We start from the raw sequence: 13,316 nt of genomic DNA on the forward strand, positions 1-13,316 counted from the left end.
TTTTTTATTTATTTATTTTAGACTTCACACAGAAACCGTATCAAAGCAGCCAACGTAAAGCATGTTTACAGAGACTATTTAATGTGCCCAGAGTCTGCGAAAATAACCGTGCACACAGATGTGTCATACACTCGAATGTTGATTATCGATTCACACACGCAGTGAATACGTGATGCAAAGCTGACTGACATGACATTTCGGAGGTGTTGAGGTAAATATGTTCATCTCAGAATTTGTCTCTCTCATTCATTTTATATCTCATATTTTTTAAATTTTTGATATATTATGTTTCATTGCAAGTAACCATCACAAACCCCTTTGAATACTTGTTGCTGACAGTATCACCTGTTATGCGTTACACTAAAAACCAGTTTTTTTCTTGCTTGTTCAAACTAATTATTTAAAATGAGCTGAAAAACACAATTCTTGAGATTTTTTTGGGAGGACAACTTAATTATTTTATGTTTAATCCACTTAAGTTAACTTAATCGATTTGTGTTGAGACAACAGCAAAGCATTGTGTGAAACCCAACATTTTTTACTGTGTACACTCAAAAAAAAAAGACGTTTGCTGTTTGTTCAAACAACTTATTTAAAATAAGCTGAAACAACACAATTCTTGAGGGTTTTTTTTTTTTTGGGGACAACTTAAAGGTCACCTATTGTACCTCTTTTTCAAGATTTTAGATAAGTCTTTTGTGTCTCCAGAATGTGTCTATAAAGTTTTAATTCATTTTTATACCTTTCAAAATCTTAAAATTTTCAACTCTGAGCACAATGTAGCTGTGCTTGTAGCCTGTGCCTTTAATTCTGGTTCCCTCCGCCTGCCGTTCCCATCAGGGTGTACCTCAATCTCCGCCTCGGCTGTGTCAGATAAACAGCACAGACATGAAGTAGATCGTCTGTAACGTTTGGGAGAAATACTACAGTAAGAACTTCCCCAATGATTATTTTATGTATTTGTTGTGGAGTTAATTCAAGCCTTTCTGCAACGACGAGTCACACACAATGTGGTTACAAAGTTCACACACCTACATTAAATTACCTAAAATTTTATGTACTGTATTGTCATGAAAAACATGGGCCCAAGCTTTTTAAATAATAATAATAATAATTCCTTACAGTTATATAGTGCTTTTCTGGGCACCCGGGAGGAGCTCAAAGTAGAGCCGCTTCATGTGAAGTCAGATGAGGTGGCTTCAGGCATCGGTTTCGGATGCCTCCTGGATGCCAACCTAGGGAGGTAATCCAGGCATGTCTCACCGGCAGAAGGCCTCAAGGAAGACCCAGGATAGACTGGAGGGACAATGTCTCTTGGCTGACCTGGGAATGCCTAGGGATCCCCCAAAGTCTATGATAGCCACCACCCACCCACTTCCTCCTCACTTCAGTCCACGATAGCCCCCACCAGTCTTTAAGTCTCCAGCGCCGTGCTTGATGATATATTTTAAGATATATATTTTGATCAAATAATACGCATACATGTAAAATATATATAAAGTAATCAATTTAATAACATTATACAGTAATTTAAACAGATTAAGTCGCGAAAAAGAAACAAAAATGGTTTAAATAAATAAACTTATTCTTCAGAAACAAAAAACTTTTATTTTTTATCCTATAATAAGGGCCTTGTTAAATATAGTAGGGTTGCATTCAAAAAGTGTTTTGAAGACCATGATTATTGCAGATTGATGATTAATTATTGCAGATTGTTTGAATACACTTTTCTATTACAAAAGGACTAAACTGTTGAGCATATTCGAAGTTCAACTTCAATACAAATGCTTATTCTTGACACCACCGTTTGTAAGCAGGGCCCTTGAGATTTGCAGCGCGCCAAACTTCTTGTCGTTTTAATAGATCCTCGGTAATGTGTTTGATTGGCCGATTATTTCTGGGTGAGCATTGCAATCCATTCCCATTTTTTATTATCCGTAGGAATGCTTTATTTCTCTGTGAGAGAGCGGAGAAAATCTCACTCGGGGCGATTCTTAAATAGGATTCAGATCAATCACCGAAGCAAGTCCCATCCTGCAAAAAGAGAAGTCCAATACTGAGGTAACTCACATGGGTCCATCCATAAATTAACACCTTCTGCCTAGCATTTTATTGCTGCTGAGTCCGGCTTTACAAAAGCCAAATGTATTATTTATTGTCCGGCTGCTTATTTATTTAGAGATCTTGCTAATTCAATTACCAACACAGCGAACAGACCTATAACTCTTAAATCTGTTGCACCTAATGAATTATTCTAGAGTAACTGAGAAGGTTTTTCAATCCGGACGCTCTATTGTTTTTGCCGCAGGTCTTTTTTGAGTATGAATTGCAATACATGTCACCCTCCTGTTGACTTACGAGTCAAAATAATTATCCAGGCACCATTTTAAAAGTAAAAAACAATGTTTTTTGTCTTGAAGTTTTGTAGCTTTTTCCAAAATCACCCCAAAATGAGAAAAAAAACAAAGCATTTTCTTTTTTTATATTTCCATGAAGGCTGTGAACATTTAAGGTACCCAACCCAGGCTAATTCTGATCATTTACCCCTATACATTTCTGGAGAGAGGACAAATTACTTTCCAGGAGCTACATTTTTTTTTTTGTGAATCTACCAGATGCCGCTTTCTATATTTTTTAAAGGGCACCTATGGTAAAAAAATCTACTTTTCAAGCTGTTTGGACAGATCTGTGTGTTGGTATAGTGTATAGACCGTCATACTGGGGTGATATGAACACACCCAGTCCTTTTTTTTCAATTTAACTACAAAAAAAAGGGTCGGCCAATTGGAGCTGTTTTCAAATCGATCGCACCATTACGTAGGTGTGCGATCCCCCCGCCCACCGAATTGATTGACAGCTGCGCGCATTAACATGTTCCGGTAGTCGCGTGTATATGTCAACAAGACCAGGCAGACATACGCAAAGCAACCGGGAATAAAAGGTCTGTTCTGTTCGCTAGGATCAGCAATCATCATCAAATGTGATTAAGAGTAAGTTTCACGTTTAAAGTGTTTTAAAACAGAGTATGTGTGTAATTAATTACAGCGTTTTACTTCAACTTTACTTCATCAGCACAGCCGCGTGTCAGAACAATTATAAAAGAAGACGCTTCAATCCCGGTTTGTGGAAGTTAAATCAGGTTTATTTTGTACATTAGCATAACAGATATCCACACTTGAGGTTAGCCTTAACTAGGCTAAGCTCTGTCTGCCTGCCTGCCTGCGTGTGTGTGTGTGTGTATCATCTGCGGTGTGTGTGTGTTTGTAACGATTTTGTGTGTGACTCATCAATGCAACTTCACAATACTGATTAGTAAAGGTTAGTTCTTACTGTAGTATCTCACAAACGCTACGTGAGACCTCCTTCCTTTAAGTCTGTCTGTTGTCTGACCCAGCTGAGGGAGGAGGCATGTAGAAACAGTGGGCGGGAAAGAAAAAGCTTAAAGGCGCAGTACGACAAAACCACCCCCTGCTGGAAATCAGTATAAGACAGCATCTTGTAAAAGGTATGATGAAAAATCTGATGGGTATTTTGATCTGAAACTTTATATACACATTCTAGAGACGCAAAAGACTTATATTAAATCTGAAAAAAGGGGTAACCTAGGTGCCCTTCAAAGTCTAAAATTTCTCTCACTGACCGACTGACTGACACCCTTACCAACCCCCTTTCCTAAACCCAACCAATAGTGTTTATAAAGCACCAGCTGACCAGGGCCCCCACCCATTTCCCTAAACCCAACCAACATTTTCAATAGCAATTCAGAAAAAGAAAAGCCCTCGCGGCTACCAAATTTTCAGATTTTACCACATTCTCAACCTGAGTTTTTATTTTTTTTTTGTCTTACCTGCTTACTGGAACCATTTTTCAGCTAATTCAAACCCCATCATCACGGTCAGCTCTGCTCTGCATTACCAATCCTCCAACGTTCACCCAAAAATAAAATTTTTGCTATTAATTACTCGTTCAAAACCGTCCATTCATCTTCAATACACAAATTAAGATATTTCACATGAAATTTCCAACAATCTTCATACAACAAGGGTTCCAAGACATTAAAATGTGTCTTCAGTGGTTCGACTGTAATTAAACGAAGCTTTAAGAAAAAGTTTTTTGAACCCCAAAATTGGTAAAAATGTTGGGTGACATTTCAATGCTTGGGTGTTACAACGCTGACTCCATTAGCAATAAAAAAAATTTTTTTTTGTTTTTTTTTTTGGGTGCACAAAACTGTTCTTGGAGCTTCGTCACTTGGTTTGTTTTTTTGGTTACAGCTGTACCAATAAAGGAAGCAACTGTTTTGACTGTTTTGGTCTTGGGCTCCTTGATATCATCTAAAATATCTTAATTTGTGTCTTGAAGATGATTTAGATGATAAGACAAAGAAAATGCTTCGCAGTGGTACAGGTAAACATACAACTAGACTCAGCAGTGTGTGTGTGTGTGTGAGGTGAATCTATAGTCCATGTAATCAGTCTCTGATTTGATTACAGCTGTTTGTGTGCAATCAGAACTGGAACTGGTGTGTGTGTGAGGTGCATGATGGGATTTGAAGTCCAGTTCCGTGACATATTTCTAATTATCTAGAGATCTGCAATTGCTAGATCGCTGGTGTTTCTGACACCTAGATTGTATCAAAGACACTGTACATATTTTAACCAGCCTGAGCTCTCGAGGAAACGTAAGTATTTTACGTTTTGTCAGTTTGATAGCTGATTTGAATACATTTGTACTTCAGCAAAACTAAATTTGAGTTCAGCCGTATCAAAATATTCGATTTTAAAAGGAAGGCGTGGCACCAAACCCTACTGCTAAACCCAACCATCATTGGGTTATAAGCAAATCATACTAAATTGTACGAATGATATTGTACATATACATATGAATTAGCCACTAAATCAAAACTTTTCGATTTCCTATGAGATCTTGTGGATTTTAACAGCAAAAGACAATTTCCAATGCTTTCAGTTACTTTTCAATACATTTTTTCAAGTTTGTTTAATCGCACCACATGGCTTCAATTTTCCACACTTTTTTTTTTGTTGGTAATCATAATAAAACAGTGAAAGACACAAAGTGTATTTTAGAGTTAGTCAATAAATATTTTGAGAAAAAAATGATTACATGATAACCAACCTAAGATGCTGCCAACAGCATTTGAATGCAGCCTCTATGATGCAAGCTGAGATTGCATCACTCAGCGATGCAATGTCAGACACTATGCCCTCAAATGGAGCGAGTGACATCACTGTAAGGGGTGGGGTTAGGTGAGCCCATTAAAAAGCATTGGATGCAGCTCGGATTGCAATGCATCAGGTCCGCATCCAGTCCCCTCTCGATGCCGCAACAAAAACTCCAGCTTAAAAGCATCCAAAAAGTTTACATCTAGTGCTACGTGGGTTTCCCTGAGCTTTCGCCATTGAAGAGCTGTAAAGCATTTCAAGTAGAGTTCAGGGAGCGAAGAAAGACTGTCTGAAGATCAGCTCCAAGTTGTTGATCTGATGGCCATGTGTGCTGACTGCTTGTGTATTTCATTTATCGTTGGTTCTTGCTACTATTATTTATGTCCGGCTCAAAGAGCAAACAGGAAAGGTCATATGATTTTACTTAGCTCCACGTTCAAAGCTCTTCTGGCCAGAGACATGCCTCGGTTTACTGCAAAAGGATGCCATATTTCATGGGCATTGAAATGAAATTGAAGGAATGAAATGAAAGCGAGTAGCCGGCCATTTCATGTCCATCTGTCTTAAAGTATTTTTAAGTAAATACTGCACATGTTAGTATACGCTGACCTTTTTTAAAGCAGTGGATGCACAAATCTTTTTAAGTAGGGGATAAGTTACATAAACATTTAGCTTAAAAAAAAAACTGTAAGGAGGGGTCTGTGTTAGAATCCATATGCTGAAGTTATTTAATGGGATTAGACAGAGACATCAACGGGTAAACAAGCGCAGAGACTCTGCAACATGTAAGCAGTCCAAAACAAACAACAAACACAGGTGCAATTTCAGGAGACGTAATAGTAATTTAGGCCCTGTTTATACTAGTGCGTTTTAGTTTTAAAACGCCATTTTAGATCAAAAACGATCCGCGTCCACACTAGCGTTTCACCTAGCGTTTGTGAACATATCTCCGTCCACACTACGCCACCAAAAACGTATATCACGTGACAATTTGCGCACTCTGGCCATGCACGTTCGAGTATAAACAGGAAGCACGTGTCTCGTTCGGCATTTGGTTATTGTTAGTCAACAAACACCGGTTGAACAATAATTGCAATGGCAAAGAAAGCAAGAGAGGTATTTTTGTGGACAGACGACGAGGTCGAGTTGTTACTAAACGTAACAAATGAATAACTGCACAATGGCGCCTAAAACAAGGCAAGCCATTCTCGTACATGACTTTGTTCTTTGTGTGACAAAAATGTAGGCAATAGCTATGTTTCCATCAAAATATATTACATAAATTTGTGCAAAGCTGGAATAACGCCTAAAAGATGTGAATAAAGCAGCGTTTACATCCAACAAGTCAAAGAGAACACAATCGTCACTTCCTGAATAACTTGCGCCAAATATCAACAGTAAAAGCAGAATTTACTGTGGTAGAAAAAGCTGCGCCAAGTATTTTTTATTTAATAAATGTACTTGCACCTCAGAAGACAATGCTGACACACAATGAATGGCGTTTGAAGCCATGAGACGCGGAGATCTTGACACGCTCCAGACGCTCGGAGGTAATTAATAATATACACTAATACTGAAACAGTTATGGCATTTTAGAATGACCAAAAACAACATGAAAATGTTCTAAAGTGTGCTCAGTCTGCTGGTTTGTCCATTCACACACATTTTCATCATCATCTCTAACAAACCTTTTTTTTAATGCACATACTGTAATTTGTTAAGTGTTTCCTTCGTAGTTTATGCGCATCTTTTCTTATCAAATAAAAATTTAACCTACTCAGTTATGCACATGTTTTATTATGCGTTTTTTCAAAAGTTATGTGAATCACAACGTTTCCATCAATCGTTTTTATGCGCATCTCCAAAATGAGCTCTAAAATAGGTGTGCAGAGACGTAAGGCTAAGGCGAGAAATACCGCTTCATCTTTAAAAAAGGAGAGGAGGCCGACAGAAACTCAGAGTTTAGAGAATAAAACCTGCTCCGGACCAGGTTAGATTCACAGAGTAAGTTACCACAGTAACTGATTCTGAGTTAAAGTTAGCTCTTTCAGAAACAGGCTTGACTTACCCTGCTTTGTTGAGTTTAACAAACCTGCCATTTTGAAACAGAAAACCCAGAGTTTCTCTCATTTCAGGGTTAAAATACTCTGAGTTTTCACTTAACCTTCTTTCTGAAACAGGCCCCAGGTAGCAAATCTCAGCAGCCCCGTCTCCGTTTTCAGATGTCTCCGTTTTCCCTCATCCACACTGAGACGGAGCAGCAGCGTTTCAGAATGAAACCGGGCTCTCCAGCGTTTCCTAATTGCTTCGTTTTCGATGCTACTAGCGTACTGTGAACGGATGGCGAAACCGTAGCAAAACGTATGTGTTTTAAACCTAAAACGCATTAGTGTCAACGGGGCTTTAGGCAGAGGATCAGTGCAACAATAAGTCCAAAACAGATCAAGATACACAGGGGCAAATCCAAAAGACGTGGTAAGAAGGCAGGCAAAAGTTCAAGGCAACAACGAGCTGTCCAAAACTGAGCAAGAGGGCAAAGACAGATAACGCACTTGATCAAGGCAGGCAGGGTCATACACAGGCAGGCAGTCATGAAAGTCTCTTGGAACAATGCTTGGTATGCAGGTGAACTGGCAACAGTTTGCAAGGAAGCATGGCCTGAGCACTTGCTGAAATACAGCACAAATAAAAAGTAAAAAAAAAAGCTTGCTTCTACATTGCAGAATAAGGTCAATGCAGTTTCTGTTCGCATTATCCATGGTGAAAATGGCTGCAGTGCGAGGGACACCAGCAAATATCCAGCAAATTGTTCCGAGTCGGCTCTGTGTGTGTGTGCGTGTTTTATTGCACATTCGCTCTCTCAGTCAGTCTTCATCTCCTCCAACCTGCTTCATCATGTCCCCGATCTCCTCTTTCTCTCCTTTCAGACTGCATTTCCTCTTCCTGTTGGCCTCCGGTGGCTGAGAGATGAGAGAGGAAGATGTCGATGGGGAGAGAAATGAAAAGTAATGTGAAAGTCGGGGGCAGGAAATGAATGAGCGGCAACAGGAAGTCATTGATGGGAAAAGAGGCATCCATAAAGCGGTAAACAGCGAGATGACGGAGCGAGAGAGAGAGAGCTGAAGATGAAAGACAGATGAATGGATGGAGGGAGAGGAGGAAAGATCAGAAGTGTTTGTCCTGCCAGCACCAAGCAGATGAAGATAAATGAGTTGCGTGGACGGGACGCGGCTCGCGGTGGAGTCATTTCATTCTAATTACCGTTAGCCGTGCTGAAAACGCTTCATCATTCTCCGTCCATATGCTCCTGCTCTACTGCGATGGCCTGTTATCGGCTCATGATCTCAGTGTGGGAGAGTCACATGATGACCACGGGAAGAAGAATACGTAATGGGATGACTCCGGTCTCCTATTGAGGATCGACATTGAATCGATGCAGGAGAAGTGATTAACTGCAATTTGATTGGTGTTTATGTGCCGTTTACATTTAGTAGCTGAACCAATTAAATAGCATAGGGGAAAACATTCTGTGGTGTTTCCCCTAGGTTTACAGTTTGGGGGTGGGAGGGGGAGGGCAGTGTTTCCTAAGGATTTTTTCCTACTGTGGCAGCAGACTCTGTTGGGCATTTTGCACAGATCTACCACTACATGTGGCGTTATTTCATTGACAAATGTCGTGGGCGCAGTATTAAGTCGAGATCGCATTCATGTAATAGCCTACGAGCATGTCAATCTCTGCTTAAGCGCCGATTCCCTCTGTTAATGCAGCCTAATCTCACAAGAAAACATAAGTATTTTACGTTTTGCCAGTTTAGTGGCTAATTCGTACGAGTTCAGTCCTTCGAAATTGAACGGTTTTAAAAAGGAGGCGTGGCACCTAACCCCACCCCTAAACCCAACCGTCTTTAGGGAATGAGCAAGTCGTACTAAATTGTACGAATTAGATCGTAAGAATTCATATGAATGGCGACGCAAGTGGCGCAGTGGGTAGCACGTTCGCCTCACAGCAAGAAGGTCGCTGGTTCGAGCCTTGGCTCAGTTGGCGTTTCTGTGTGGAGTTTGCATGTTCTCCCTGCGTTCACATGGGTTTCCTCCGGGTGCTCCGGTTTCCCCCACAGTCCAAAGACATGCGGTACAGGTGAATTGGGTAGGCCAAATTGTCCGTAGTGTATGTGTGGATGTTTCCCAGAGATGGGTTGCAGCTGGAAGGGCATCTGCTGCGTAAAGTACGAGCTGGATAAGTTGGCGGTTCATTCCGCTGTGGCGACCCCGGATTAATAAAGGGACTAAGCCGACAAGAAAATGAATGAATGAATGAATTTATACGAATTAGTGACTAAATAAAAAAAAGTTACGAATTGTCGTGAGATTGTGTTGGTTGGTGTACAAAACTTCTTGCGTGCCCTCAAATATACTCTGCTCAAGTGCAGATTCTCTTGCGCGCCCTCAAATAAACGAGGCTGAAGTGTGATTTAGTGCGTTTGTATACCGAGTATGTCTCCAACATTTAATTAAATTTGCTAGGAATATTTATGAATGTCTTTGATAGACGTGTGGAGCGAACCGCGGCATTAATGCGTCCTGAAGTAAAGTGAAACGGCTATAAACTCCAGCAAGATAAAGTCATTATATGCAGAGCCACAGACCTTGATCTATAAATAAAGTATAATTATGAAAACTGTGTTCATCATAACTGAAAGCTACGCCGTGTTTGCTGGCCTCACGCATCACGCACCTGTCATTCAGTCAGTCAGCACATCACCTTAAAGGGTTAAACAGAACACACAGCACTACTACGGTCACAGAAAAGTTTGCGCTGTTATTATTCACTTTCCTTTTAAGACGTTTTTGGTGCGATTATAACCCGCTATTTAAAAAACAGCAGAATATTTTGAATAATAGGCTGAAATGTAACCGTGGCGGGATGAATTTTGGTGTGCCGCCCTGCCACGGAAGAATGAATGTAGCGGAAATCATGGAGGGGGGGGGGGGGGGGGGGGGGGGGGGGGGTACAACCGTTATAAACAGTTTGTAAATTATAAATGAACATTTATTTTATCTCTTATTCACAAACTGTGCAGCTTTTGTCACTGCAATGTAACTTTATGGGCCTCTTTCATGAGCCTCTTGGTGTGGAAAGTCAGAAATATCTGGCCCATTTTTTGAGTCATTTATTAATTACGTCTCTTATAAAAATGTAGATGTGAGCATGTCATGGCCAGAAGCAGCTTTAGAAACAGCTTAAAAGAGCTTAGAGCCTTATTTACCAGGGGTCACCAAAGCAGAATGAACGAGAAGAGTCTGGCTGCAGAGTTGAACTTGCATCTTCGGGCTTGCACCCTCAGGCACTACGCTTCCTATGCAAGTGATGTCAATTACACACTGTTCACTTGCTCATTCACTCTCGTCGCCTTGATGTCCGGGTATTTTAATTCATTTTGGGGAATCACGGAGCCGGTATGAATTGCGAAAGGCATGCAGAGCTTCCGGGAGAGGTCATAACTAGATACAAGATAGAGGAGATAGCTTCGCTTGCATCACAGCATGGTATGTGCGTGATGTATCTGAAGAGCGGGGAGGGATGTGGGACGTATTTGAGGACTGGGTGGGAGACGCGTGATTTCTGAGAGATTATCATTCGTTTGCGGGCATCTGGGAGTCTCTATGCATTTGCGGGAGACTCCCGGAACTGTCGCGAGACTTGGGATGTCTGCATCTATATATATTTGAGCTGCTGTGACGGGGCGCCCCCCTTAGGCAGGTAAGGGAAACACTGCAATATGTCATCTCTACTACTGACCTTATTTCTAAAATGCGGAAGTGCGCCTGTTTTCGCGATTGTCTTAGAACTTCCAATTCAGTCGCCTATGGGAGAAATGACTAGGAATAATAAACAGCAGAAAATTGTCAAACTACTTGCTCTACAAACAAAGGTTTGCATGACTACACAGACCAAGTAGAAGAATAAGAAAATATCAAATTGCAGCATCAAGCAGCATAACGAGCAGTTTTTAACGTCAAAAAAATGAATAGAAGTGAATGAGATCTGAAGTCTCGAGCCAAAAAGATTCAAATGGCAGCGCCCGCTCGTAGGCGGAGAATAAGGTGAATACCTTGAAAGTTTTTAAAGTTGTTGGAACAAAGATCAAGCTCCTATTATGCAATTAAAAAGTGGGAAAAAAATCATAAATCACTAAATATGAAAAATGCTAATTTACAAATATTTTTACAGTTTGTTTACATAAAACAATGGCTGCGTCCGAAACCGCATTCTTCCATACTCTTTAGTACGCTAAAATCAGTATGTGAGCCGAGTAGTATGTCCGAATTCATAGAATTCGAAAAACAGTCTGCGAGAAGTACCCGGATGACTTACTACTTCCGGCGAGATTCTGGAGTGCGCATCCCATGCACGCTGCGCCATCCCATAATGCTCCACGAGAAAATTCATGAATGGAAGTGAGGCGACGCAACTGACGCCGCTGGCGGATGTAGTACGTCCGAATTCCATACTTTTCACATTCATACTGTATAGAACGTACTTTTCTAACGCCCGAGTAGTACGTTTAAATTCAAATGCAGTACCTACTGAGTAGTGCGCGGTTTCGGACGCAGCCAGAGGCACGTCTTAGAATGTTCATCAACCAATCAGAATCAAGCATTCGACAGGCACATGGAACAACTTCATATGACCTCAAAATCTCTGAGAAAAATCACCTTGTTGGAGTTTCGGCAGTTCTGAAAGCTCGTAAAAATTATTTATAGCTACCTTCTAGGTCATTCGAGGGTACTTTAACCACTTAAACTCTGCGGACCCGGTACCCGGTCTGTGACGTCATCGACTTTCGCTTTCAGATTTAAAGGGCTAGCATTGCACCAGACCCCCGTAAGTGGTTTCGTTTAAAAGTGTAGAATCTATATTTTATGCACATATGCATCACTTTGGTTTTTATTCTACTGTATGAAAGTTATTTACACTCAAATACACAGTATTTTGGATACCCCAGCAAGGTATTTTACATTGGTTCATTTTCATATTTTTCATATGATACATGTACAAGTTATAGCTCAAATGAAAGCTCTAGCCTGTGCTCATACAGTTCTAGCATTCTTTTTACTGAATTATATTCATATGCCAAACAGTTGTCGAATGAATCACGGTGTTTCCATGGCGCAGAAATGTAAACAATACATTTATGATCAATAAGCAGCCCCAGATAGCACAGACAGCTGTCATCTCTTACCTTATGCTGTGCGCTTCAGGGCCATTCTCCTCTGTTTTTGAGCTGATGTGCATAAGTAATCCTTTTATATGTCTGACGTGCTCCAAACACAGTGAATTATGTTTGATCAAACAAAAGAATAGTGAAATATGAACACAATGATCGCTCCCTGTGGCTTGTACAACACCTCTCATCAGTTGGAATGCAATACCTTTTGCATAGATTATGGTGGAGACATTTTTCTTTTTTCCTATGATTACAGACATGTGCAGGAACCACCAACATTAATAATAGCACGCTAAAGCACACAGAACCTAAAAGGTACACTTTCAAATTTGAGTTTATAAAAAAATACAAAAAGCAACTCTTTATTTAGGTGTTTATTATAACACAGATGACATATACAGTTATTTTAAACACTTTCAATAGTGTTTTATGAAAATTCAAAGGGTTTTCTTTAAAATGATACCAAATTTTTGCATTTACACCTCTTTATGTGGATTTGGGAAGCTTTTAAATTTGGGTAGGCAAAATCCAGGCGGAAATCCCCAAATAGCAGCAGAGTTTACTGATCAGTGGGTAGAACTGAAAAAACATCCCAATCCAGTCCCTCACCGGAAGCTACTTTCTTAACTTAAACTTTAGCCATGGTGAGCATAATCCATCACCCACATGGACCAATTATCCAACCCAACATCCCGATATCTAATCTTCTTTGTTAGAATGCAGATCCGTCGTCTGCATAATAACGTCACGTTCTGCTCTACTTGGCATCGGTTCGGCTACAAACACTCGGAAGCGGCACAGGCGATGAAAGACTGGAAGAAACGCGTTCATTTTCTACAAGGGCATTATTGATTGAGGTTGAAGCCCAAAGACAGTAAGTAATTAAATGGAACAATTGCTGGGT

This window comes from Danio rerio, chromosome 22 (assembly GCF_049306965.1).
Source record: "Danio rerio strain Tuebingen ecotype United States chromosome 22, GRCz12tu, whole genome shotgun sequence".
NCBI classification, from domain to species: domain Eukaryota; kingdom Metazoa; phylum Chordata; class Actinopteri; order Cypriniformes; family Danionidae; genus Danio; species Danio rerio.